The sequence below is a fragment of the Chelonia mydas genome, chromosome 2 (genome assembly GCF_015237465.2).
Source record: "Chelonia mydas isolate rCheMyd1 chromosome 2, rCheMyd1.pri.v2, whole genome shotgun sequence".
Taxonomy (NCBI): Eukaryota; Metazoa; Chordata; order Testudines; family Cheloniidae; genus Chelonia; species Chelonia mydas.
The window spans coordinates 241,812,751-241,840,460 of record NC_057850.1 but is presented as its reverse complement, the minus strand read 5'-3'; the positions used below and the strand labels follow the sequence as shown (position 1 = coordinate 241,840,460).

The 27,710-nt window shown below is 41.5% G+C and overlaps 1 protein-coding gene and 1 long non-coding RNA gene across 3 annotated transcripts in view; one reads left to right on the top strand and one right to left on the bottom strand.

Annotated features, from left to right (window-relative positions):
* PTPRN2 (protein tyrosine phosphatase receptor type N2) overlaps nucleotides 1–27,710 on the bottom strand; it is a 989,298-nt gene that overhangs the window by 373,820 nt on the left and 587,768 nt on the right. The window lies entirely within an intron of this gene.
* LOC122464772 lies at nucleotides 12,685–26,077 on the top strand. Its single transcript, XR_006289122.1, has 3 exons — nucleotides 12,685–12,695; nucleotides 21,319–21,326; nucleotides 25,950–26,077. It is a non-coding gene; the product is annotated as an uncharacterized LOC122464772 (long non-coding RNA).

Genomic DNA, 27,710 nt, shown 5'->3' with positions numbered 1-27,710 from the left:
AATATCTATACTGCAATTTTACAGCCTCTCAGTCAGAGATGAAAGTAAGCCGGTACGGGCTGGTACGGTGTACTAGTGAGAAAGTGGCCACCGGTACCAGCCTGTACACAACTGATGTTAAAGCGCTACCGCGGCAGCGCTTTAAGCGCCATACTGGCAGGGCCACTGATGTGGGGGACAAAAGAGGCAGCTGCCCCAGGGCCCAGCGATTTAAAAGGGCCCGGGGCTCCCGGCAGCGGTCGGAGCCCTGGGCCCTTTAAATCGCCGCCAGAGCCCCACCCCTGATGCCCAAGGCCCTGCTCCTTCCGGGGGCCCAGAGCTGCCCACGCACTTTGCCTAGGACCCCGGCCTCCCTGCGTATTGGTAAGTTCTTCAAGTTACTTTCACGCCTGCCCTCAGTCCAAGCCCCATGAGCCTGAGTCCAGCTGACACAGGTCAGTCATGGGTGTTAAGCTGCTGTGTAGATATACCTCAAGAGGCCTACTCTAGCTTGTGCTGGAGCTGAGCAGCTGATGATCAGGGAGCTGTAATCAGCTCCTTGCAGCCATCATTGTCCACTATGTCAGAGCTGCATTTGCCTGTAATAAAGAATTGAGGCCGAAATTACATTAAATAGATAAAAAGAAAAGGAGTACTTGTGGCACCTTAGAGACTAACCAATTTATTTGAGCATAAGCTTTCGTGAGCTACAGCTCACTTCATCGGATGCATACTGTGGAAAGTACAGAAGATCTTTTTATACACACAAAGCATGAAAAAATGGGTGTTTACCACTACAAAAGGTTTTCTCTCCCCCCACCCCACTCTCCTGCTGGTAATAGCTTATCTAAAGTGATCACTCTCCTTACAATGTGTATGATAATCAAGTTGGGCCATTAACTCAGCCTGGTCCGGTCCACACAAGAGATCCACTTCCTGGACACTACAGTGCTAATAAACGATGGTCACATAAACACCACCCTATACCGGAAACCTACTGACCTCTATTCCTACCTACATGCCTCCAGCTTTCACCCAGACCACACCACACGATCCATTGTCTACAGCCAAGCTCTGCGATACAACCGCATTTGCTCCAACCCCTCAGACAGAGACAAACACCTACAAGGTCTCTATCAAGCATTCTTACAACTACAGTACCCACCTGCGGAAGTGAAGAAACAGATTGATAGAGCCAGAAGAATTCCCAGAAGTCACCTACTACAGGACAGGCCTAACAAAGAAAATAACAGAACGCCACTAGCCGTCACCTTCAGCCCCCAACTAAACCCCTCCAACGCATTATTAAGGATCTACAACCTATTCTGAAGGATGACCCAATGCTCTCACAAATCTTGGGAGACAGGCCAGTCCTTGCCCACAGACAGCCCCCCAACCTGAAGCAAATACTCACCAGCAACCACATACCACACAACAGAACCACTAACCCAGGAACCTATCCTTGCAACAAAGCCCGTTGCCAACTGTGCCCACATATCTATTCAGGGGACACCATCACAGGGCCTAATAACATCAGCCACACTATCAGAGGCTCGTTCACCTGCACATCCACCAATGTAATATCCAAACTCCTGAGGCATACGTAATCCAAATGACACTTAATAAACACAACACCAATAACAAAGTGTGGAGACAGAGTAGATGGATGAGGACTTTGACAACGAGATATCAAGAGATGCACTTACTGTTAGAAGAAGAGGAGTACTTGTGGCACCTTAGAGACTAACAAATTTATTAGAGCATAAGCTTTCGTGAGCTACAGCTCACTTCATCGGATGCATACAGTGGAAAATATAGTGGAGAGATTTTATATACACAGAGAACATGAAACAATGGGTTGCGGGGGAACCTTTTGTAGTGATAATCAAGGTGGGCCATTTTCAGCACTTTACAAGAACAGTAGGAGGGGAAATAAACAAGGGGAAATAGTTTTACTTTGTGTAATGACACATCCACTCCCAGTCTTTATTCAAGCCTAAGTTAATTGTATCCAGTTTGCAAATTAATTCCAATTCAGCAGTCTCTCTTTGGAGTCTGTTTTTGAAGTTTTTTTGTTGAAGAATTCGCGACTTTTAGGTCTGTAATCGAGTGACCAAAGAGACTGAAGTTGTTCTCCAACTGGTTTTTGAATGTTATAATTCTTGACGTCTGATTTGTGTCCATTTATTCTTTTACGTAGAGACTGTCCAGTTTGGCCAATGTACATGGCAGAGGGGCATTGTTTGCACATGATGGCACATATCACATTGGTAGATGCACAGGTGAATGAGCTTCTGATAATGTGGCTGGTGTGATTAGGCCCTATGATGGTGTCCCCTGAACAGATATGTGGACACAGTTGGCAATAGGCTTTGTTGCAAGGATAGGTTCCTGGGTTAGTGTTTTTGTTGTGTGGCTGCTGGTGACTATTTGCTTCAGGTTGGGGGGTTGTCTGTAAGCAAGGACTGGCCTGTCTCCCAAGATCTGTGAGAGTGATGGGTCATCCTTCAAGTTAGGTTCGCTTGGAACTTTTATTATATATTTTAATAAATCAATTTAACACATGAAGTTTGTAAACTGTGGCTGTGAGATAATAGATAGATAGATAGGTAGATAGATAGATAGATAGATAGATAGATTTCAGTTGGGATTGTCTCTCTTTACACCCCACTTATTGTGCCTGATCCTGTGGCAAGATCCTAATAATGTTGAATTTGTGACATCGCCATCATTTCCACGTCTGAAGTCTGTGACATCAAACACAGATTTCTTCTTTGATACACGGTCTGAGACAAAGAGAAGCTAGGGTCTGAGTGAGAAAGCTTTTATTTAAGAATACACCACTTCCATAAAATATCTGGGATAGACATTTAAAACGCCCCAGGGGTTGGCCCCTTGCTTATGTCATATTTGGTCCAGTCACAATCGTTCCCTTCAAATCAATGTCAGGAAACTCAGGGCCTTTCTACCTTATATACAAGACAGGGTGGTCCAGGTCCTGACGGACAACACGGCTACGGTTTCTATATCAACAGGCAGGGCAGAGCCAGGTCATCAGCCCTTTGCCAGGAAGCCATCTGCCTCTGGGATTTCTGTCTACAGTACAATATCCATCTCGTAACTCCTCACCTTCCAGGGTCCAAGAACGCGTTGGCAGATCACCTCAGCAGGATGTTCTCATCTCTCCACAAGTGGTCCCTTCATCCGGAGGTGGTCAGCTCCATCTTCTGCAGGCGGGGAACTCCCCAGGTGGACTTGTTCGTGTCCAGGCGGAACAGGAAGTGCCACGTCTTCAGCTCGATTGGAGGAGGAGCCCTGACCTATGCCTTTCTGCTCCCATGGTCGGGGGATCTGATGTACGCCTTCCCTCCTGTACTGTCGCTGCCCAGGGTCCTCATGAAGATCAAACAGGACAGGGAGAGGATCATCCTCACAGCATCAGCGTGGCCACACCAACACTGGTTCAGCATCCTGCTGGGCCTCTTGGTAGCAACCCCGTTCTAGCTACTGCTCAAGTCAGACCTGTTGTCCCAGAACCATGGCAGTCTTCTGCACCCCAACCTGGCAGTGCTATATTTGATGGCTTGGCGACTGCATTGTTAAACACACAGGAGCAGCAGTGCTTGGCGAAGGTTCAGTGCGTTCTGTTGGGAAGCAGGAAGCCCTCCACCAGAGCAACCTACATGGCCAACTAGAGAAACTTCACCTGTTGAATTGTGGACAAAGATGTTCATCCCAAGCGGGCTTCGCTGCAGCTTATTCTGGACTACCTCCTGCATCTCAAGCTCCAGGGCTTGTCCCTCTCAACGATCAAGGTCCATCTAGCGGCTATCTCAGCTTTTCACCCGCCAGACAGAAGAGGGCACGAGATATGTTTGTGCAAAATGGAGGGTATCTATAGCATGCACATTTCTTTCATTTAGCTCAAGGATATATTCAGGTAAGTGTGTAATTATGAGATAGATCATATGTATCCAGGGGAGAACCTTCAAGTGGCCTAAATGAGACACAGAAGCCTCCAAGATTATAGTCACAGAGTTTTCAAAGAACCCTGAAGTCAGAGGGGATGGGGTTTGTCTCCCCACAGAGTGGGCAGGGGGCATAACCATCCAGTTCAGATGGTAAGACTGGGTCATTCATGCGGAGCCTTCAGTGCTATCCCATGAGCCCTGCTTCTACATAGCAGCATAGCTCCACCTGGAATTTGATGCCAGTGGGTCCCTTTCTCCACAAACACCGTCACCAAGCAAGTTAGAAAGTATGAAGCTGGAACTTAGAGAAATTAATACTAATTTCGGAATTTTCGGAGCATGGTTTGTCAGGTGATGTTGTTGAATATAATGGCTACCATCCAGCCACAATCCCTCTCTCATGCATCCAGAAACCCCCTGTGGGACCACAAATACACTGTGTTAGCATGAAGAATTTACACAAGATTAAAGGAGATGAGAGGATGATGCCACTTTGGCTTCTCTCCCCTCTCCTCTGACAGATTTTGAGCCATTTTAGCACATTTTCTGCTATTTTCATCCCTTCCACACCTGAACACAGAGGAGATTTTACAGCCTTAGTGAGGGAATCAAGTAAAGATATGAAAAAAATCATCTTTGTCCAGAGAGGAATTGATTACATATAGTCACCAGTTTTCTGGATTTGTCAGCCAAGCGCAAAAGCATTTGTATTAGACCCCTCTATTTTCCTGCAGTTCCAACGTAACTAAAGAAAAATGACGCAGATACACCCAACCATTTACTCTCACATGAATATCTGCTCTCCAGTCCTCACTTGCACAGAATCCAAAATCAGACAGAACTTCTCAACTCAAACACATGTAAAGTCTTTTACTCAAACAATTATGCAAATTCTGTGAATTCTCTCTGGAAGCAGCAATGTCTGTCCTTGTCTATCCTATTCCTTTGCTGCACAAATTGCCATGTCTGAAATTCACGATCCTTTTCAGAAAGGAATGCATGCCTCAAAGTATATAGCTGGTAGAGATGGTGGAGATTTTTTCAGCAGAACAGTTTTCTGCCAAAAAATGCTGTTTCATTGAAATCAAAATGTTTTGCAATGATTTTTTGAGGGAAAACTTTAAAAACAATTCAAATAAAAACTGAGTATTTATTTTTGACTTTCTTATTTTGTTTAGACTTTGTTTAATTTTGTTCCTTTATCATTTCATTTAAACTTTAAATTTTTAAATTTGATTATATTATAGAACATGGTATTTAATATTACACTGTTATAATGTTTCAACATTATCAAAACAACATTTTGAATGACATTTTTTGACATTATTTAAATGAAATGCTTTGACGACGTCAAATATTTCAGCATTTCCCTTCTACAGTAAATTTTGAAAAATTCAATTTTTTTGTCCCATTTGGGACAAAATGTTGGAAATTCCTGAGATAGAAATTCTGTTTTCTGACCGCTCTAATAGCTGGCATTATTTCAAAGAAAAATAACCTATCTATAATCCACACAGCCTTCTTCTGCTTGCAGAAGGAGATAATAAATAAGCTGTTTCCAACTGCAAATAGGAAACTATCTAAAACCATGACACATATTCTGCATTAAATATATATATTTCTGTTTGAAAGGTAACTACAATAATTGTTGTCAAATAGCTCTATATTTTAAGAAGTTATCAGGCTGAGCAGATGTTTTTCTCTTTTTCTGTACCTTATGGTAGCTGTAGCTTTGAATTGTGAATTGTGATGGCTTCTGACAACTTTGGGTAAATCCCTTGTAGGAAGCTTCCCAACGCAGCTCTCTAAGAAATACTCTAAAAGATGAAGCCATGCTGTTTCCAGCATCAGTTAGCAGCTGTCCAAAAAAACACCTACAATTTATGAACCACAAAGATTGTTTGTCTCTTGTGGTGTCTGCATTTAATATGCAATTTTATGTAAGTCTTAGGCGCAGCCTACACTATGATTATAAGTGAGTCAAGTGATCTAGTCACAAACATGATCAACAAGATTAAAAACTGTCAGGTGGACAAGACCTTTCCTTGTTGTTGAGTAGCCAAGACCTAATCATTTCCCTGGAGCCAAGCTACATCCTTGGACAGTCCACAGTTTCATCTCAATTACAGGATCAGGGGCTGCTCTACCAATTTTGCCGCCCCAAGCAGATGCCGCCGAATTGCCGCAGCATCCGGAAGAGCAGCGGAGCTGCCGCCCAAAAGCCCCTTCAGGACACGGACTGCCGCCCCATTCTGAATGCCGCCCCAAGCACCTGCTTGGAAAGCTGGTGCCTGGTGCTGGCCCTGTACAGAAACATGCTAAGGTCCTGTGTACTCTATAAATGTTAATTGTGCTGCAAGGGTCAAGGGGCCAACCATGTTGTGACCAACTCTCCTGACTCAACTATTGCTATAGTATAGACAGGGTCTTACTGTTTCACTTTCTTTGCCTTCTCCTTTCAGCACAAAAACTTCTGGACATAAAACGCCAAGGCCTACCATTCTTATTCAGTTTTCAATCAGTCCTTACTCCACCAAAATTCACATGTGCTCATGGGAGCTTTGCCTGAGTAAGAACTGAGTGAAAACAAAGTAGAGATATTCATCGCTTTGGACCATTCAGAATACAAATGTTTGCAGTCTTGAATTAAAAATGTTTGTCTTACTGTCACTTCTCATATCAATTTGTTCAAATAGGGATATGGTTAGATTAAATGCTCACCATGCCAACCGGAACTTTGATTTGAAGAGGGCAACTGGATCTTTGCACAAAAGACAAAAAGAGCACAGCAAGACAGAACAAAAGTTTGTTGATGTTTTAAAAAGCTTTTACCGTAATGAACAAAGATCTTTTGCATTTTCAATAACACTTTAAAATAATGGCTTAATCATTATTAATTCCTTTGGTACGTCTTATGATAACATTAATCATGATTAAATCATTTGGTGCAAATGTGGATATCGTAAGTACTGGTAGAGCATTTCCACTGTAATTCAGTATTAATTAACTGGAACGTTATTTTACTGTGTCACCAAGTTTTTAACATTAGGAGAACAGAGGTAGAGTACCACTGCATTTCCTGCTGGCTTTAAGATCTGAATCCTGACTGAATAAAAAACCCTGCTGGATTGCTGTAATGAAGTCTATGGCAAAATACCAAAGCTTCCGTTGCCTTGGGCTACAAATAGCTACTACTTTAACTCCATGGTCAGAGTACTCTCTTGGGACACAAGGAACCTTAATTCTATTGCTGGCAATGACTTTCCCTTTCTTAGCTGCATACATACAACATTAATTTTTAAGCATTACCACATACATTAAATACTCACTTCAAGGTGACTTACAAAGACATATGTCCCATATGTGTGAATGAAGTTTTCGCAAGCACAAATTTATATGCAAAATTCACACTTTGGAAAACACCACTTACACTAACCCAGATAGATATTTGACTTCTACAGGATAAATTGCCTGCTACCTATTCATTAATAATTTTCCCACTGATGACTGACATTTGGATATCAAGGTGTAAAAAGATAGCATAGCACTAGACTGCACATCTTGGAGGAGTAAAAGGCATTCATTAGATTAGGTATTCCAGCAAATGACATGCCAAAGTCTTGACAAAAATCATGTCAAAAGTCATGTCAACCATTCATTCCTCTCTCTCTCTCTCACACTTTTTTTTTTGTTTGTTTTTGGTGTGTGTGGTACTAGCTCAAAAGCACATTTGTCTATGGATGACAATAACGCACACTGGCACCTGAAATATGTAGCTAGTACCTCCCCACACTTGAAAGATGAGAGCCACACTCCAAATGTGATGCACCAAGTTGCTGACTGATATTCATGGACATGAGAATACAAATACACATATTTGTGTATTCCCCCTGGAAAGACTTCTGCCAGGGAGGGGCAAAATGGAGCACATCAAACCATAGCAAAGGAATTCAGATCCTGTGGTCTCTAGGGTGTTTAACCCTCTGGAATATATACAAAGGACGACAAAATGCAATCAGCTCCACAGCAGAAAAAAACTGCCATGGCACTCAACAGCCATCCCTTCAGCTAATTCAGAAATGGTGTTAGCAGGTTCCAAAGAGAATCCCAGCCAGTGCCCTTGACTAAAAAGGATAGTGACTTTGATTTAGCCCTTAGGGGTACCTTCAAAGGTTAACACTGAGGGGGGAAATGTAGATGGATCTTTAGCACTTCAGGAGGAATGGGAATATAATACAAAATTCTCCTCACGGGGGAAAAATAAGGACCCTATTACACATAAAATATACTTAGAGATGTGGTTCAGAGTAACTGGGACGAGATGACTTTTCACAATTGCCCAGCTGAACCATTCAGTAGGCAAAAGAGGTACAGGAGATATAGGAACACATATCCTGCAGTTAACTCCTAGTTATGCTGTTCTCATAATGAATAATGATGAAAATATAACAATAGCAAGATAATACAGCGAAAGAGGGAGACCTATGTGGGTTAACCCAAAGTACAATGCTGGTCTCAAATACTAAATACCCCGCTATCACCAGAAATACAATGGGAAAGGTTAAAGAAATATATTATGTGGGGGATTTTTTTGTTCCAATTTTTTTGAGAGAGACAATAGGAAAAGGAACACAGCTCCTTTAATCCTGTAATCTTGCTGTTAGCAATCAGCTGGGGTACATTTCAGTTTGTTCACTTGTCAACTATATTAAGAGTCCTTTAGTGAGCTTTTCTTTTAAAGTAAATACTGAATGACACATTTATAATAGATCTCCCTGACCATTCCTTTTTAGGTTTGAAGAATATAAAATGTGGACAAGTCATGCAGTCCCAACTCCTGATCAGTGCGCTAAGGAGCTTAGACTTTCACTGTTGATTAGTGAACTGTGGAACGACTGACACAAAATATACTATGGGTGCTGTTAGTTCAAATATTGCAGGGTCAATTATCCAGTTCATGCAGAATATTTTGAACAGCACTGAAGGAAATCACTCAAACAAATCATGAATTTTAACAAATAGGTTATTGAATCATTTATTCTTTTGACCATATTATGTGTCCTTGTGAACACAGCATGAGGTGTAAACTCTTGAGTTTAAGGGCAGGAAATATACACTGAGATTATTAGGCATACAACAGTGTATTTTTGCAGGTGTATTTATAATTCCCATTGGAATTCAAATTGTCTCTCAAAATTCATGAGTGTTCAAATTGTCCATAGTGTTACTTCTCATTTATGAATGAAAAGAGGAATTTTTGTTCTGTTCCACTAGTTAAGATTTGCTTCAAATCATCCACAGTTTGAGTATCTATGAGTAATTTCCTTAACAAACATGCATCATATAATTTACCTCAGTAGTTTGGGAATATCTTAACACTGTTGAATTTTCATGAGCTTCTCTGAAAAGAAATATATTCAACTAGAGAATGGTGATGAGTTGTTCTCCATCTCCACTGAAGGTAGGACAAGAAATAAGGGGCTTAATCTGCAGCAAGGGAGATTTAGGTTACCTATTAGGAAAAACTTTCTAATTATAAGGGTGGTTAAACTCTGGATCAGGATTCCAGCGGAGGCCGAGGAATCCCATTCATTATAGATTTTTAAGAATACCTGCCAAGGATGGTCTATGTTTACTTGGTCCTACCTCAGCACAAGAAGCTGGACTTGATGACCTCTCAAGGTCCCTTCCAGCCATATATTTCTATGATTCTATTTTTTTTACAGGTCAAAATGGTTTTCTACTGTTTATTGCTCTAGAATAAAAATGTTATGGGCTCTCACTACAAACCTTCATACTCTGCCCTCAATGATAAAGGAAAAAATATAATTGTTCATGTCATATTTCTAAATGTGTGATTACAGTGTCACTATGATGGAAGTCAGTTGTAGGGATTTCACCAGCCACAAATCTTTTTCAACTTTCTCATCTCAGCTAAGTTTGTTCTTCACCAACAGTATTCTACACTAATACAGATCTTTTTTGTTCACTTCCTTGTTTGTGCATCAACATTAATAATCATGCCAAACTAAATTCTGCAGCTGGGGGAGCACAAGAATGGAATTTTTGTGGGTTGTGTCAAAATGGAGCTCTAAAAAACAATTAACAGAGCAGTGGGTTTTCACAAATAAATGAACATTGGTGACATTTAAAATTGCAAAGGACAGTCCCCACCAGATTATAATTGAAAAGTCCAAAGTTCAAATTTTGGACCTAACCTAACCTAACCTATCTGATGGTGTCAATTTATGTTAGCCTCTACTAAGGACTGTAATTGCACATAAAAAGTGTGACCAACAACTGCCTCCACAATCCATCCACACTATAACTGCAAAAATAATCTACATCACCCACACAGTCCCCACTGAAATCCCTCCACAGGTTTGCTCTCATTTCCTGCATTAAATTCAAGCATCCTACCCTTGTCTTCTAAACCCAATCAAACTTAACACCTTCCTGCCTTCATTTCCTCTTACTGTGCACCCCACTCCTTCACTTCACCTCATTTTTTACATAATTACATGTCCCTAAATTAAGCAACTTCTTCACTTGTTTCTCCCACCTTCATCTCTAGGCTTTTAAGTCTTTGTAGCTTCCATGCCTGGGACCCAGTGCTTAATTTGTGCCAGGGCTTGTCAGGGCTGAGCCCTGGCAGCTCTAGGCTTGGCAGTTCAAAGCCCCGGCCCCTCTGGGCTTGCTGCCTCAGTTTTAAAAGTAAAAAATTGCTTGAGCCTCGGCACCTAATTTCTTGAGGCCAGGCATCTCTTTCATTACAAATTAGCACTGCTGGGACCCAGTCTGCTATGCTGCCACCCTCTCATCCTTCAAGTCAAGTCCTAAAAAACCAAACCCTCCCTTCTCTGTTCTTTTAACAATGTGTCTGTGTGCAGGTAAGCACACCTATGCCTGTATGTGCAAAGGAAAATAGAAGAAAATTATTAAAGTACCTTAAAAAAAGATCTTAACCTTCAAGATACTTGCATCAATTCCTACAGCAAGCACATTATCTCATCAACAAAGCCCTTGTCCTAATATACTTCTCATAATCCCTTTCTGGTATTTGTCCATATTCCTTAAGTATTTTTTCTCAACCTGTGGCCTAATCATGTAAACCTTTGCTACCAAGCACAGTGCGCACTCCTGTTAGTAACCCCATTAAACTTACGACAAAATATGAAAGAATCTGCATAAAGTGCGAACAGGGTATCTAGCTAATCATGGTGACTGACTGCCTTGGGCTGTCAGCTAGGACTGAACTCGAGACCTCTCTCAGTAAAAGCATAAGACTCTACTGCTTCAGCTAAAGGACTAAGACTAAAAGTCTAGTGCCCTTGAAGTCAAAGGGAGTTTTGCTACTGACTCCAGTGGTGCAAAGATTTCACCATACGTCCCTTAGCTGGCAGCTGTAACATATTCATTCAACTCTTTATGTAGACCAGCTACTAGAGGGAGATAAAGACCTACCACAGTAACATGGGCTACACAGCAGTAGCAGCCAAATCTTTAGAACTCTACTGTTGCTCTAATCAGGCAACTCCTTACAGCGGTGGTACTGCCAAAAACCAACAATTACTTTGTCAAATTGAAGAAGTGTTAACTACCAAAAACAGTAAGTTTACTCAAAATTAAAATGTTTCATACTCAAAGAAATCAGACACAAAGGGACAAATCCTGCAGCTGTTAATCAGATCTTACTCAAGAAAAATTCTGAATGATTTTATTGGGCACTGTAAATGCTCAGCATTTCTGGAAAATCAGGCCTAAATATGGCCCGAGGAACCTAACTTTGGGTATCTACCCTTGGAAAGTATTCTTTGGCCAGTATTCTTATCCAGAAGATCATTTGAGAAGTGGAATACAAATATGTGTCTGAGACACTAGCACTGCATTTATATTTCAGAGGAAATCTGATGAGCAGGATTGGTGTAAGGAGTGCTATGCTGTGGTAGACAAAGTATTCCACATGAAGGAACACATCAAAAAAGACATGGAGACACTTAAAGGACAAATATTTGAATAGAGTATTAAGGCTGAATCATAGGGGTGGGAGGGCAAGGTAAAAAGAACTACGTCAGAGGGGCAGGGAAGGGCAGAGTTATATAGGATCCTGAAGGCAAGGACAAGAGTTTACAATTTTATGTAATGGGGGGAAAGGAGCCAGTAGAAGGATTTGAAGAGAGGAGTGACTTGGTCAGATTGACAGGCTAGTATGAGAATGGTAACAACTACCTTTTGTATGGATCAGAGTGGGGAGAGATGTGTGCTGGCCAGGTTAGACTATGGGAGGTTGCAACAATAATCAAGGCAGAAGAATGGACAAGGGTTTAGCTCTTGGGACAGAGAATGAGGAGTGGTCTTTCAAAATGTTGATGAACCAGCAAGACAGGTGCACAGACTAGAAGTGATGAGCAAATCATAGGGAGGAGTTGAAGATGACACCCAGCTTATGAACCTGAGTGGTGTGGAAGAAGTTGGTGTTGTCAATGGTATTTCAGCAATTCAGATGCAATCTATTCTCCAAAAGTAATGTGCCAAAATTAAAGTTATCATGTACAAGCTGAGAAGCAGTACACATTCACTGCATCCGCTCTATCAAACTGTACAGTGTTTTTGAACTAAGGTGTGGGACAGCTTGTGTGTACTACACGCCAAAACCAAAGCACATGGTTTTCTGCTAATATTGAAGTGATACCCTTCTTAAAAACTATTTAGAAAACTGACAGCGAGATACCTACCTGTAGCTATGTGAATTGACATCAGCTGGGGATCAAGCTTACTATATCTTTAGTTCTTTCTGACACTAGGCTTAATTTACAAAAATAGCACATTTACATTAATATTTGAGAATGAGAGCCACAAATAAGAACCTAAGTGATGCATATGGTGTGAAAGATGAAAAGATTTTTCAAATTTGATTAATGTTTTAATACTGTTTTTTAAAACAATAAAGCAAACTAAGCTTTCAGATGGATGGAATTTTTTATAAGACATAATGGGTCTGATTTTACTCTCTGACCACCTGGTCTGAGATCATAGCATACCACCATATCATGTCATACAGGTGTAACTCCACTGACTTAATGGAATTGATTTCCATGGAGTTATTCCTCATTTACCCTCATGTGGAGAGGAAAGTCAGGCCCAATTAGTTCCACTGAAGCATGAGCCTCTTATGGAGTTGGCAGAACTCTTAGAATTAGTTGTCAGGAAATGGCTAACCACCTAGAGAAACATTTTATAGATCTCAGTAGAAAGCAGTAAGAAGTCAATGCTGGTTTTTCATGGGATTGTATAAGTGTGTGTACTAGAAAATGATCTTAATTGAGCCAGTTTAGAAATGTTCTTTCTGATCAATGTATTGATTTAGTTTTAATTTGATTCCTGGCCTAGTGATCATCTTTATGTATTTTCATATGTGTACTGGGAATTTGGAGCTCACATGAACACATAAAGAACTTCATTAACTAATAAAACGGTGATTTTGCAATGCATAAGAAGCAGAGCAGATGTTCAAGATAAATGGCTACTTTTCTGGTGGGGCTCTAGAGCAACTACTAGAGAGTGCACTGCTTCACAAGCATCCTCTTATAAATATTAATGACATGCTGAAGTTCCAAAGAGGAGGGACTTGCTATTTATCACTAACTCTGTGATTCTCAGAGGGATATGGGAAGAAACTCCATCATTAGGTGTCATCTATGTCTAAGAGAGAGAATTTAATCTCTGATTTTATGCTGACCACTAATCATACACCACAAGGTAATAAAAACACATTTATTTTCAAATGTGTATTTCCTATTAATTGAGCTATTCTTTCACCAAAGTGCCACTCTGATGTGTTGAATCCATTTTCTTTCCCATTAATAGTAAGACAACATAGACCTGATTTTTCTTTCACAGCATTTTTAAAGCCTGATCCTGCATACACTTATGTAGGTGAGTATATTTGCTTGCATGAATAGTCACACTGAAGTCACGTTCTGGGATCATCTGCATGAGTAAAGTTCCCAATCCATGTGTTTTCAGGATTGTGCCTTAAGTCTTGTGTATACCCACTGGTCCTGATTCTGATATCATTTACTCCAGTGTAAATCAAGAATAACTCCTCTGAAGTCAATGGAATAGCACTAGTTTAAAAATCAATGTAAATTAGCTCAGAATCAGGTCCAAGAATTCCTGATTTACACTGCTGTAAGACAGCAGAATGATTCCCTAAAGGATGTCACCAGAGTAACTGACCACAGAATATGTCTCTCTACCTTGAGTGCTGAGCAAAAGTTCTGAGCTGAAGTCTTTTTACGATGCTAGAAGAAGAAATACGTCTCTTTTACATGCTTCATGTTATATTGTACCAAGCAATGTAATTTTGATAGAATTAAAGAAGTTTAGACGTGATTCTTTTTATATCCCTACCTCTCAGAATCTTTACTTCTCTGCACTAGTCTCTCAAACCCCAACTCAACCTGAGCTGCAGACGAAGTTGTGTTCTAACTTGTGTTTGAAGGATAAGTGCAAATGAAAAATCTAACAATTTCTTCTTGCTGGCAAATATTTGTCTGTTGCCAGGTAGGATCTGCATGATTTTAGATTTATAAAGAAAAAGTTAAACAATTCAACCAAAAACATAAACTTTTTCCCCTTAGGAATCAAAGTGGCAACTTTTGCATAATATATCAATTTACAGCTCAAAATCAGGAATAGATCCATGCAAACCATCTGCACCTTGCAAGTTTTAACACATCTTCCTTTTGTCACTATCAGTAAAGTGGAAGAAGTTATGCAGAGCATGTGGTCTGCTTTCACAAATAATTTCTATGGAAAACAGCAGTCAGACAGTAATACAGGCCCAAGGTGACCTCATTACTGAAATTTGTTCTAGTTGTCATTAGACATATCACACTGTGTCACTCAAATCAGCAAAGAAATAAGAGATACTGACATGTAGCACTGGTGATTAGAGATGAAAAATACTGCTACACCCTAAGAATCCTTGATGGAAGAGGAATATGGAAAGTATTTAAGATTCAATCACCCCCTGATCTGTCATTATTGTCTTTACGGCTCTATTCTTTGTCTACTTGTTAATTTTTCTCCCTCACAAGGGAGAGCACCTTTTCTTGAACAATGTCTCATAGTCAGACATTTACTGGACAGCTGCATTGTGCAAAATATTGCAGAGACTTTAGTAGAGTAGATAGTAACTTACATACTGGGTCAAGACATTTACAGCAATTCTGGCAAACCAATTTGGACATGAATTTTTATCATTGTTCTGAAGATTTATTTTCATCCCATGGCCCATTTTTAGATATTATTTCATTCCTTTATATGTTTTCAATATACAGTCATAGTGCCCTGGAGTTCTACATTCATGGGACACAATCATGGGAGATCTTCTCCAAGAAAATCCAAGATGCTGCAGGGAATGGTATTAGTGACTCAGAAGGTGGCACTGTTTGCTAATAGACAGTATTGAACCAATGCCTCACAAGAGTGCTAAGGAAAAACACTGCTGCCTGAAGTGTAAATAATTCAAACGAGATTTAGCGCCAGATGCTGTGGCTAAGTTGATTTACCCCAGCTGAGGATAATGTCCATCATTCATGGCTATTTAAGATCTCAAGATGGATATTTTTGCAAAAAATATCCTAAAGAGCAAAAGTGTCGAGCCTTGTCCCAAACATTATGGCCAAATCTCATTTTGATTAATTACATTCTGCCACCCAACATTTTCACTGCGATGTAAAAGCAAAATGGGATTTATTGTGCTATTGTGTCCTGAACTGCTGGGTAGTGTTACTGTGCACTGTAAGCAGTTGCCCTTTCCACCCCAGAGGTGCTGCACGGAGCATTCTGGCCTTTGTCACAAAGTGTGTCATTGATCCAAGACTAACACAGTGGAACAATCTTTCCTTGGGACTGACAACAGCATATTTCCTTTATAGTTGTTACTTTCAGTCTTATCACCCTTTTTGAACAAAGGCAGAATAACACCCTTCTTGTAGTCATTGGGGATGATATAAAGTGTGCCAGATGGTCTGGAAGAGCTTATGCAGACAAGTACAACAATACTCTCACCTGTTTATTTCATTTGCAAGGAATGAAGCTGAAAGAAGGTTAAGTTGATCAAATGGAATTTTAGCCCTGTGTATTGCTCTGTCCATGTGGCTCAGTAGTTTCCAGCCTAACTCCTTGCATTGCCTGTTTTAATGATGTTCCCCTCAATACCAGTGCCTCCAGGGAACATGGACCCTCTGTCTCCAATCCCACTGATCATATTACATCTTCCCTATTTTACAAACATTTTAATATAAAAAGTAAAAACATAACTGGTGCCCAGACTCCCATCCCATGTCCCTTCAGCTGCAGGTTCCTGGCATGTAGCCAAATTGGAGTCTGGCCTTTACCACGGATTTAGGCGCAGGGGCATCATTTCTGAAAAATTCAGGGAGGAGGATGGTGGCAGCAAAGCTGTGTCAACATTTCCATTTCTGCCTCCTGCAGAGGCCGTGGCTGCTCATGGGACATTAGTGGGCTGGTCCCATCCGGCAGTGGGGTGGGAAAGTGGTATACCGGTCCTATTCCACAGAGTTTGTCTCACCAGTGGCTGGCCTGAGGAAGGGATTGGGACCCAGCTCGCTCCGTGTTCAGCTCCAGCCCAGGCCACCACTGCTGCTTCCTGTCCAGCCAGCAGGGAGAGGAGGCCAGTGCTGACAATACAGTGATTAGAAGCTCTGCCCCCGCAGGATTTTGCCCAAAGGCCCGGGAAGACACTGCAGCGCTAGCCGGCAAGGATCTATGAAAAGTCTGTGGGGAGCAAACCAAGGTCTGGGGGAACAACTGCCCCGTCACCTTATCACAAATGTCTCCCCGCTCAGCTGGTTACATAATATTGGAGATAGTTTGGTCTCCTCAACTGGCGATCAGACCAGGAGTGACCTCTCTTTGTCTCCCGCCTCCGAGTCTAGCAAACTCTCTCTTTGTAGAGTCTCTGTGGGGCTGGCCTCTGGATGGTTCTCTGTCTCTGTGTTCTGTGATGATCTGTATCTTTGTAGGCTCTCCTGAGTATTGTGTTTGGTGGCTCATAACTGCCTCCTTGTTTCTTCAGATCACTTGTTCCGTTGCGTAATCACCTTTACGACCATGGAACCTCTCATAACTCCTTTAGACCATTCTTTCTGGTGTCTCTCTAATGGCTGGATCCTCACCGGTGTGTCTGTCTCCAGGGCCGGTAGGTCCTTCGCTGACCTGATGTACTCCAGTGCCTACCTTCTTTGATTGTTGGCCATCTCCTCTTGGCAGCATCTCCATCCTCCTGGCTACAACAGGTCTCCCCTCACTAATAACAGAGTTTTGGTCCCTCATCCTGTCAGTGTCTGCGCTGGACTTTTTTTAGCATCCGGGAATTCCTGTATGCCAAAAATGCTAACAATGGGAAAGAAGCAGAAGAAACAGTCTTGTGTAACAGTCTTTTAGTTGTTTTCACAGTAGATTCCACCTTATCATGACTCTCTGAGTATGCTGACGAGGAGGTGTGGTGGTCAAACTCCCATTTCCATGCAAATTCCTGTAATTCTTCCAAAGCAAATTAGGGATCCACTATCAGTGAATACAGTGTCCAGAATGCCATATATGACAATGTGGGCCTCAATTTGCCAATCACTGACTTCATTCTTGTATAAGACAAGCTCATCAGCCTCCCAAAAATTTGCGTAGTACTCTGTAATCAAGTACTGCTTTTCGCTGAAGGTAAATAAGTCTGTTCCCATGGTTGGGTGGGTAGCTCATGTGGTAACAGAGTTCCCAAGTGGTTATCACATGACTGGCAGGTGTCACACCCTTCTATCAAGAAGCAGAGTTGTGTATTCATTCCTGGTCAGTAAACACACCCTTGAACCTGTCTAAGACAGCAGTCAATGCCCAGGCCTGAAGCATGTACTTTTTGCATGACATCGTTATGTATCAAGGTGGGGACAGAAGCTCTCTGTCCTTGAAATACGATTCCATCCTCACATTCAGTTGATCTTTAATTTTAAAATATGGTTCTGCTCCTATTGGTACTTGGCTTTTACCTTCTGGCCACCCTGCTGGTATCGCTCCCTGCCTGTTTGGATGTCCTTTTCTATAGCCTCCTGGATTTCCATCAGCTTTGCTATTGAAACTGGGAGATAGTGCAGCATAGTAACGGATTCAATGTCCCGATTCCTAACCCGCAACTCACTGATTCTAGGTATGTATGTCCTTCACAGGGTGTCAGCTAAGACCAGTAATCATCCTGATATATCTGATCTCTACCTGGAAGCACAGGAGGCACATCAATATGCACGGCAATTTCTTTGGAGCACTGAGAAAGATCTTTGCCATGACTGTCTCTAAGGGGTTTGTGGTCTGGTTGCACTATTACTGGGTGGCCATAAATGTACTGAGGGAATTGCTCCGCTCCAAATACCACAACCAGAAGCTCATTTTTAATTTGGGTGTTCCCCTATTCAGACTGTGACAGGGCTCGGCTGGTATAAGTGTTCCTGCAAAAGAGCTACGCGCAGTCCTTCTCCGATACATCACTCTGGAGCAATTGGAGCACCCCTGGCTGATCGTACTTCAGGAGAGCAACAGCTGTTATCATTTCTCTCAGCATGTCAAATGCTTCTGTTGGCCAGTCCCACTCAACATCCTGCCTTGTGAGCTGATGTATGGGTTCCGCTACTGCAGCCAGGTGTGGACGGAGCTTTGACAGAAAATGTATTATACTGTACCCCTTTCACATCCTTCCAAGCTGGCATGTCTGTCTGTCTCCATCTGGTTGGGATGTACTTTCAGTCCCTCTGCTGTAAGCAGATGTACAATGTATGTCAATTCACACCGTTGGAGTCACAATTTTGGGGGGGGTTGAGTTTGGGTTCTTGCACCGCATCACTGTAGAAAAGCTTGTAGTTTTCTGTCATGGTCTCATTCAGCTTCTGTATCATTGCTCTTCACCTACAGTGAGGATATCATCTGCAATTATTTTAACCTTCTTCCAGTCCTTCCAGTCCTTGAGTGAGTCTTCTCTGGGTTACTTCAAGTGCTGGGCTTACAGTCATCGACATAGAAAGACATCTGTAGCGACCAAATGATGTTGCAAAGGTTTAGACTCTTTATCCAGGTTTGTTTGCCAAAAAACAATCCTTCACATTACAGCTGTAAATATTCCGGCTTTGGAAAGTTCGGGCAAAAGGTCATCAATTGTGGGCAGTGTATTGTGGCAAATTTTCAATACCTAATTCAGTGGGTTTGGGTCCATGCAGATGCACAGTGACTTCTTTACAGCACATGCTGCTTACCCAGGCTATCCTGGCCTCTACAGGCGCTATGATACCCCTACTCTGTAGGCTTTCAAGTGCCTTGCATACTGGATTATGTAATGCAACTGGAATTTTCCTTCATGGTAAGCATACAAGTTCCACTGTCGGGTCTACTTCCAGTTGCAGTTTTCCTTCAAGGCACCTGTCGTCTTTGAAAAGATCCCCATACGCTTTTGAAATTGTCTCCATTGTCCATTTTTGCTTCTTGCACTACATTGCACTTATAAAATTCTGATGCTGCACCCTGATCAGATCCATAGCTTGTGTGGCTGTATTCCACAAAACAGGACATGCTGCTTACCATCCACTACCACAAATGTCAGTTGGTACTGTCTGTTATTTTTCAGGTCAGTTGCTATGAACTCACATTTTCGTTTGAGCTGCATTATGCTCTCATTGTACATTATTAGATTGCACCTGCTCTTTGTAATGGGTGTGTTTGAGTCCAATTCACCCGGAGGAACCATGCTGCAGGAGGCCCTATTATCCCTCTGAAATTGCAGGGCGCTTCTCTATTAACGTTGTTGCATGTATGGAAATTGGTATTGTCCCTTGTTTATTTCTTCTCTTAACAGCCTGAACCTGATATGTTCTTGGACTCAAGGAGCAACTCATTTATGTCTGGCTGAACTCATTTCACATGGAGATTCATTGTATGTCGAGACTTGCAAGTCTACTCTGAACTTTGCTAATTCTATGAAGTAGAGGGACTAACGCAGTCTGAGTTGCTCATCCCCTTAGCGACTAAGATATTTTATATAATTTGAAAAGCAGCTTCTTTTTTAGCCCTACTTCTTCTTCCTCTTCCTCCTCCTCCTCTCTGAAACATATTTTCAGCTACTACTTTTGCCTTGTAGATATCTACTTAAATAGAATGTTTTCTTGAAACTTGTGTGTTCAGTGCTAACCTCTTGACATACTGAAATCAAAGAGAGGTTGGTTGGCCACTGGCCTCCCCTGGACTAGGATTTGGTTCTCAATTAAATGCAATTAAATTTTTCAGCCTCTAATTTTAAAGAGTGATTATATGCATGGCTGTGTTTTTCAGCAAGATTCTCTAAAATGTTTTTCATAGATTTTAAGGACAAAGGGGACCCTAGCGATACCTAGTCTAACGTATAGTATAATACAGGCCATAGGACTTCCCTGAATTAATTCCTGTTTGAACTAGAACATATCTTTAAAAAACAACAACACCCAATCTTGATTTTAAAATGTCCAATGATGGAGAATCACCACAAATCTTGATGATTGTGATCAAGTCATTCTGTAACCTTCTATTTGTTAAAGTAAACTGATTGAGCTCCCGTAAGGCATGTTGTCCAAGTCTTTAATCATTCTTGTGGCTCTTCTCTGAATCCTCTCCAATTTATCAGCTTCCTTCTTGAATTGTGGATACCAGAACAGGACACATTATTCCTGCAGTAATTCATCCTACTGCACATTGTTTATGTGTGCATCTAGGTCAAATCCTTCTCTAGATACATACTTGTGATCAATACACTTTCAGACATATACCTGTGTACATGTACACGTACACACATATACACACACACACACACACACACACAATATGCTTGATCTGGAGCCCACTTAAATCAATGGGGTCTTTTCATTGATTTCAGTTAGGCCCTATACTATTAATCACTTTAACAAAATGTTTCACGCAGATCATCATATGGTGTAAACAGCATCTGCATACTGATTTAGGCTGTCTTCACTGAGTCCTACATGAACTGCTCTATTAGCATTGGGAGTCATAGTGTTCTCACGTGTACTAGATTCTTATTCTCTGTGACCATAATTTAAAGCAATGATAAAGTCTGCAGTTTACATTTACCCAACTCCGTGTACAGCGATAGTATCATCTGAATGTTCTTTCAGTAGATTATAATGTGGGTCACACACAAAGTCTGCCATCAGAAGGTATGTAGTGGGGGAAAATAAGGATAAACTCACACTATTAAAAAAGCTAGCCCAGAGCCTTAGGACTATATAAGAATTACTACTATACTTGCACCTAGTCTCATAGGTTATATCCTTGGTAGTTTTACATCACTGGAGTGAATGGTTCAAGCACTTTGCTCATACTCAACAAACAATCTAAAGGTCAGTGCCATCACCCTTTCACTAAACACCAAAAATAGCTATGCCCCTTTGCTTGTAGCTCCTTCTTCACTTTTAAAAGCTGCATTTATAAAGTTTAAAGGTAAAAGGCTTTTCAAATCCTGTATCACAGAAAATCATGGGTAGCTTTTTCACTGCAGCTTCGCATTTTGGAATTTCTTTAACAGTCCTATTAATGGGAAATGAAAAAAGTCTACACCCTTTAGATACGTTTCTAAGGAATTTACTCTCAAGAGTGTAAAATATATCATCAGTAAGAACTGTTTTGCTATTCACACACACACACAAAATGTAAAACCCACCCTCCCTACGTGTATGAATAACTCACTTTCTCTCAACCTATTTGGAAAGTATAATTTAAGGAAGATCAAGAGGTTATCTGAAAAAAAAAGTCACTGAAACAAGCAGAGCTATACCCAGACTAAAAATAAAACCTTTTCATAAATACCAGTGCCAACTTGGAGCTGTGTGCGCACAGATCTAACACGGCCTATTCTACTTGATATTAACCAGCGATCCTTATATGGTACATGGTTATTTATCAGAACAAATGCATATGCTGCACCTGAATGTTACCTTTTCAAGGAAACACATCAATTACATTCCAGTGTGAAATCTTACGCTTTGTAGGCTCTACAGTAAGTTACAATTTATAACTACCTGGACACAAATGAATGTGAATGCTACCCTAGAACTATTTCAGTAGCTTAGTTTAGAAAGTCAAACACATTATGTCTTACTAAAAATCCAGTGGAACACTGAGAATGAAGGTCTTGCTTCCCTACATGCTACTGCACTGGCCTTTAATTGGTAGAAAATTTCCAGTGCTGTAAACAGAACATCATATCCAGGCAATGTGCCAATCTATTTCTAACTTTGCAACACATCAACAGGTACTTTTATGGCTCAATAATAACAATAATGATTGCAAGTTGGAAATTATTAAACAAAAAGGCCTGGATTAAGGGTTTCAACCCTTATCTACTTGGTTTCACTGGGAGTCCTCAGCTTCTCTACATGGTCATCAAATACCAGAAAATGCCTCTCCGTCGGTTATTATTCCTTAATAATTAACTCATATCAGACCGTCAGGATGGTCTTGTGGTTAAGGTGCTAGAGTGGGACTCTGGAGACTAGGATTCAATTCCCAGCTCTGCTACAGACTTTGCCTGATCTTGGGCAAATCACTCAGGCCCAGATCCATAAAGGGACTTTGGCATCTAAGTCCTAGATTTAGGTGCTACTGTGATCCTCAAAACCACTGCTTAGCTGCCTTGTCTAAATCTATAGACGCCTATACTCAAGTCAGGGCCTAAATTTCCACTGTATAAGTTCCATAGGTGCCTATGTTTCTGCTTCTGGGCATGTGCACTGCTGTTTCAGGCAGGCATCCAGATGCCCATCTCATGCCTAATGCCAGCGTCATCAAGCTAGGTGGAGATAGGAGGGGCCAAACCTATCTCATCTGGAAAGCCAATCCGGTAGGTATGCTCTGAGCAAGCCTAACACCACCTCAAATAACTGGGATGGAGGAAGAAACTCCCACATCTCAAGTGAGTACCCTCACTGTGGGGCTCCAGATTATAAGGGAGGCCTCCTCCCACACTCCAGCCATTGTGTATGGAGTTAGGCATATGCATAAGCCACAGACTCCCGGACAGGGATTTTTGGCTGTGGATCCCAAGCAAAGATAGGCACCTCCCTCTAGCCCAGCATTAGGCACTTCCCTGGCTTGGTGGGGGGAGACTTAGGATACACCCCTCTCATTGGTATCTCTCATTGGCTCCCTTAGGTTACTCCCTGCCTAATACGCTGGCATTTGTGGATCCCATTTGTGTCTCTATCTCTCCCCACACATTGCATAGGGAGCCAGAGCACCTAATTCAGGCTTTATAGATTGCAAGTAATTTTCTAGACTCCAAAATTCCTTTGTGGAGCTGGACCTCAATCTCTGTGTCTCAGCTCTCCCTCTGTAAAATGGAATAATTTCTCTCATCATTTGTCTGTCTTGTCTCTAGATCATAAACACTTCAAGGCAGGGGTGTCTCTTAGCAAGTGCTCATACAGAGCCTAGCACAATACAGTCCTAACTTTAGTTGGAACCTCTTGTACTTCTGTGTAACAAAAATAATCATAATCAAGAACTTCCAGTTGTGTCCGTATTTTTAGGGTATGAGACATGTTGTCCACATTTTGTAAGACATAAAGTATGCACATAAAAATTCTAAGATATGCATGATACCATGAAAAAAAACCCCGCTTTGTTCTCAGGTTCATTTGTAGGAAGAAAGCTCAGATTAATCAAAGAAGTGGCTGAAAAGTTTGAGAATCAAACAGAAAAGAGAGAAAAAAAATGGTTCACGACAACTAAAATAACAAGATGTAGCCTCATCTCAGCTTCCCAAATGCTTGTTTATTAAGTGCTAGGCATGCTGCTGCGATTAAAACCTTTGGGAGTATATGCAAAGCAGAACATTTGCATTTGGCCTTGAGCTATATACCTTCCGCACGACATAGTTTTGAACATGCTGACAGACTAAGCTAACTTAACCCCACAGAGGACCAGTGTCTAGAACCTATAGTAAAAAACCAGTGAAAATGATTACAGGCGTTACAGATAAAAATAATATGACAAGCTAGTGCAAAGTTTATGCCAGGAGTTGAACACCAGGAGGAAGGGAAGAAAGATTTTATAACGGATAACAGCCCCAGGAAGAAAGAAAAAGAAGGTTAATGTTCATTATTTGGTACTGATTAATTTAATTTCAGGCCCTATTCTGTTCTCACTGGGATACATCCAGATTGACTCCTCAACTTCAATTGTCAGTAATGCAGATTCACATCTACTCTGCTGACAACATACATACTGTATATTTAGGGCCAGCTTCTATCCTCCAATCCAATGTTAAATCCACTCCTGTACAGAGACCCAACATAATTCCTATGAACCACTTAAAACTCACTGAAATCTACAAAATAGGGATTGAATGTGTCTTGACTACTACACAGGCCTTGAATTGGCCACAGAGGGACGATTTTCATCCCAGTGTGACCTCACAAAAGTCACGGTGGTTCTGATGAGCATCACTGACAATGGAATTTGTCCCTCACTATGCAAATGCTTCAATCCCTTCATGGGATATATATAAAAATGATTTGTAGTAATTATCCTGAATTGGAATCACAGGCAAACTGCTTTGGATAAACTGAGACTAGAACTAAAGCTTGCACTAAATAAACTATTTTTCTGAAGTTTAAGAGGGTTTGGTTAACTTTGTTTTGCTTTGTTTCTAAAATTTTTGAAGTGTCCGCTTTTCTTGGTTTTGGCTGGGTCCAGAATCACAAACACCAAAGTTTATGGCCTGTCAAAAAGCAGGAACTATATGGTACTGTCAGCTCTTTAGCAGAAAGCAATGGGGAATTTTGTTCAAAATCTGATTGCACAACATAGCCCTAGGAATTTTCTGGACATCTTATAATAAAGCCTATTCCCAGGAGCCCACCAGCTGCATTTACAGAACAGAGAGGTTCAGCTAAGTTTGGAGGCTTTTATGGAAATTTATGGAAACTTGTCCTAATACAAAGGAACCTCAAATTCTTTTCTGATTTGTCATTCACTAAGACTGATGAGAAACTCTTTTGAATGAGCAGGTCCTACTCTGGCTGGATTATGACAGGCAAAGGAGTTGGAGTAGTAAATTAAAGAGTGATATTCCCTGTCACAGCAGCCCTTTGCTAAAGCCACTTCCCTTCACTGATCACTGGCACCTCCCAATGTCAAAGGAATTATCATGCCCACCAGGGCAGCATGTAATGAGTGAATAAATTCTGACTCCTTATCAAGAGAGCAGAAGATGAAAAATATACTCACAAGTGAGGTGAGAAAACTAGGCAAAATTCCTCCTGTAAAATAATACATATAGCCATGCCCAGGCCTGTCATCTCATGGACTCTTATCTACTGCATTGCAATAGTAAAAACTATTCGTCAAGCACTGTGGAAAATTGTGAACAAATCTGGTTTTAAAATACTCTGATTCACCAGTTAGTCATGAGCATTTTAATAGCCCCAAATTCACATGGGAGTTCAACCCAATGGAACATACTGTGCCTGTAGTTAAAGCTTTTCAAACTATATTCTTGCTTGACCTCATAAGCCAAGTAGGGTTAGGACTTGGATAGAAACACCTGGATGCTGCAGGAATTAGTACTGGTAATTCAATAGGTGCCACTCTTTCCTCTGAGTTAATACTGAACTACAGCAGGCCCTTAAGGTACTCGGTGACATTTACGCAATGAGTTGCATCACCGAGGTACTGATCACTTGTTGACCACTGAAGATCCTGTTGCACTTTGGCAAGAGTAAAGGTGGGAGCCCCAGTTTCTTTGCCAAATTCCCATCTGGGTATTCCACCTTCCTAAATTTCCCCAGCAATGTCAATTCAGTTCAGTTCTATTCTATTCAGGTTCTAAAATGTGTTCATTATGTTATCTGGTAAGGGGGTTCTTTTTACTTCCTGTCCCCACAGAGTTTAAGGCCAGAAGGGACCACCAGATCATCTAGTCTCATCTCCTGTATATAACAGGGCAACACCACGCAGTACCCACAGAGCAAACCCAACAACCGAAATTAGACTGAAGTATCACAGCCCAGAGGAAACTAGACTATTACGTGCCTACACTGCCAGGTAGGGTTCCTGTGAACTGTTAAACAGCTGCTACACCTTGCCACAGAGATAGCTCAGAAGTGGGTGGCCAAAAAATGATGATGCAGAAGGGAAAGGAACTGGAGGGGCAAATTGGTGCAGTGGGGGACAGAAACAGGCTAGCGACACAGGGCAGAAGAGTCTATAATCTCTAAAGCACAGTCTCCTACAGAACCTGGAATTGAATCCTGAACTCCTGAGTCTCTACATTCCTTTGCTATTATAAAATAGCTGTGAAATCTAATGTGTCTCATTCCCACTCTTCTGGGACTGATCCTTATAGCCTACTGCAACTACTGTTTACTCCAATAGTTCAAGGGGCAGAAGTCTGTGGGGTGGATCAAAAAGTCTGAACTCTGCTGATGATGTTGGGGGTCACTGTGGTCCCACATGATGGAATATTTATTTTTTTCAGTTTGTCTTTAAAAAATGTGTGAAATTATATAAAAAAACATTAAAAGAATGCTAAAGTTGCAAAGTCAAGCACTCAAAAGTTAGGAAATACCACACTTAGAGTTTCCTGTGCAATCAAAATAACTGATTTTCCTGTTTAGTGGCAGTTCTGAAAACTCAGAAAAGCTTCAGTTCAGGTCAAAATGAATCTGAAATTTTTCAGATTTTCCAGTGAATCAAAACAGTTCAATTTGGGTGTGTTCCAGAGTGGGGATTGTACATGGGCCTCCCATATTCCAGGTGCATGCTCTAATCACTGGGCTAAAGGTTACATAGGGGTGGGATAGAATGGGCAACACCACCACCTCCTCCAGCCTACAGCCCTGCAACCTGGCGGGACCCAAATACAAGTGTCGGATCCTGGTTGGACCAGGTGGGAAAACAACCAGAACCTCTCAGGCTGAGGTCAGGTCGGAGTCCTTGTCTTGCCCATGGGGACAACTGTGTGCCCTGCTCCTAACAGCCACTGCCACCTTGCCGTGCAATGTGTACTGCAGTCTGGAGTGAGTATGCCTGCCAAAGAGGGGTAGTGCCTCTCACTTTGCAATACGCACAGCAGGGTGTGAGTGTGTGTGTGTGCATGTGTACACACCAGGAGCAGGGCACACAGCCACCACTGCAATGACCCCACGCAAGGGGAGGTGGCACCTTAGGTTCGGTGGGAAGGGTCAAGTCGGGTCAGAAAGCAATTTGACCTTCTCAGGCTTGGGTGGGGTTCGCTTGGTCGGGCCTAAAAATTAGGCTCGAGCAGACCTCTACTTTGACCATTTTGTGAATGGCTAAAAATATGCATGTCAAATTTATTAATAGTTTTGGGGCATCTGAAGCAGTATTTTTCATTGAATAAACTTTTTGTCTGAAAAATTTCACCCGGCTGCATACCTGGGGCCAGATTAAGCACTCATAACTGCAACTGAAGTCAATTAGAGCTTGAATATAACAAAGTGCTATAAAAATGCTGTGTATTCTGAAAAAGCAGACCCTATCTGTTTCAAGTTGGGCATCCAAAATTAGTGGGCACCTCTGACAATTTTGCCTTTAATATCTATGTTTCATTTACCCATGTGTAAAAATGAGGATAATACCATATAATCTCACAATGGTGCTGTGAAGATAAATCCATGGATGTTT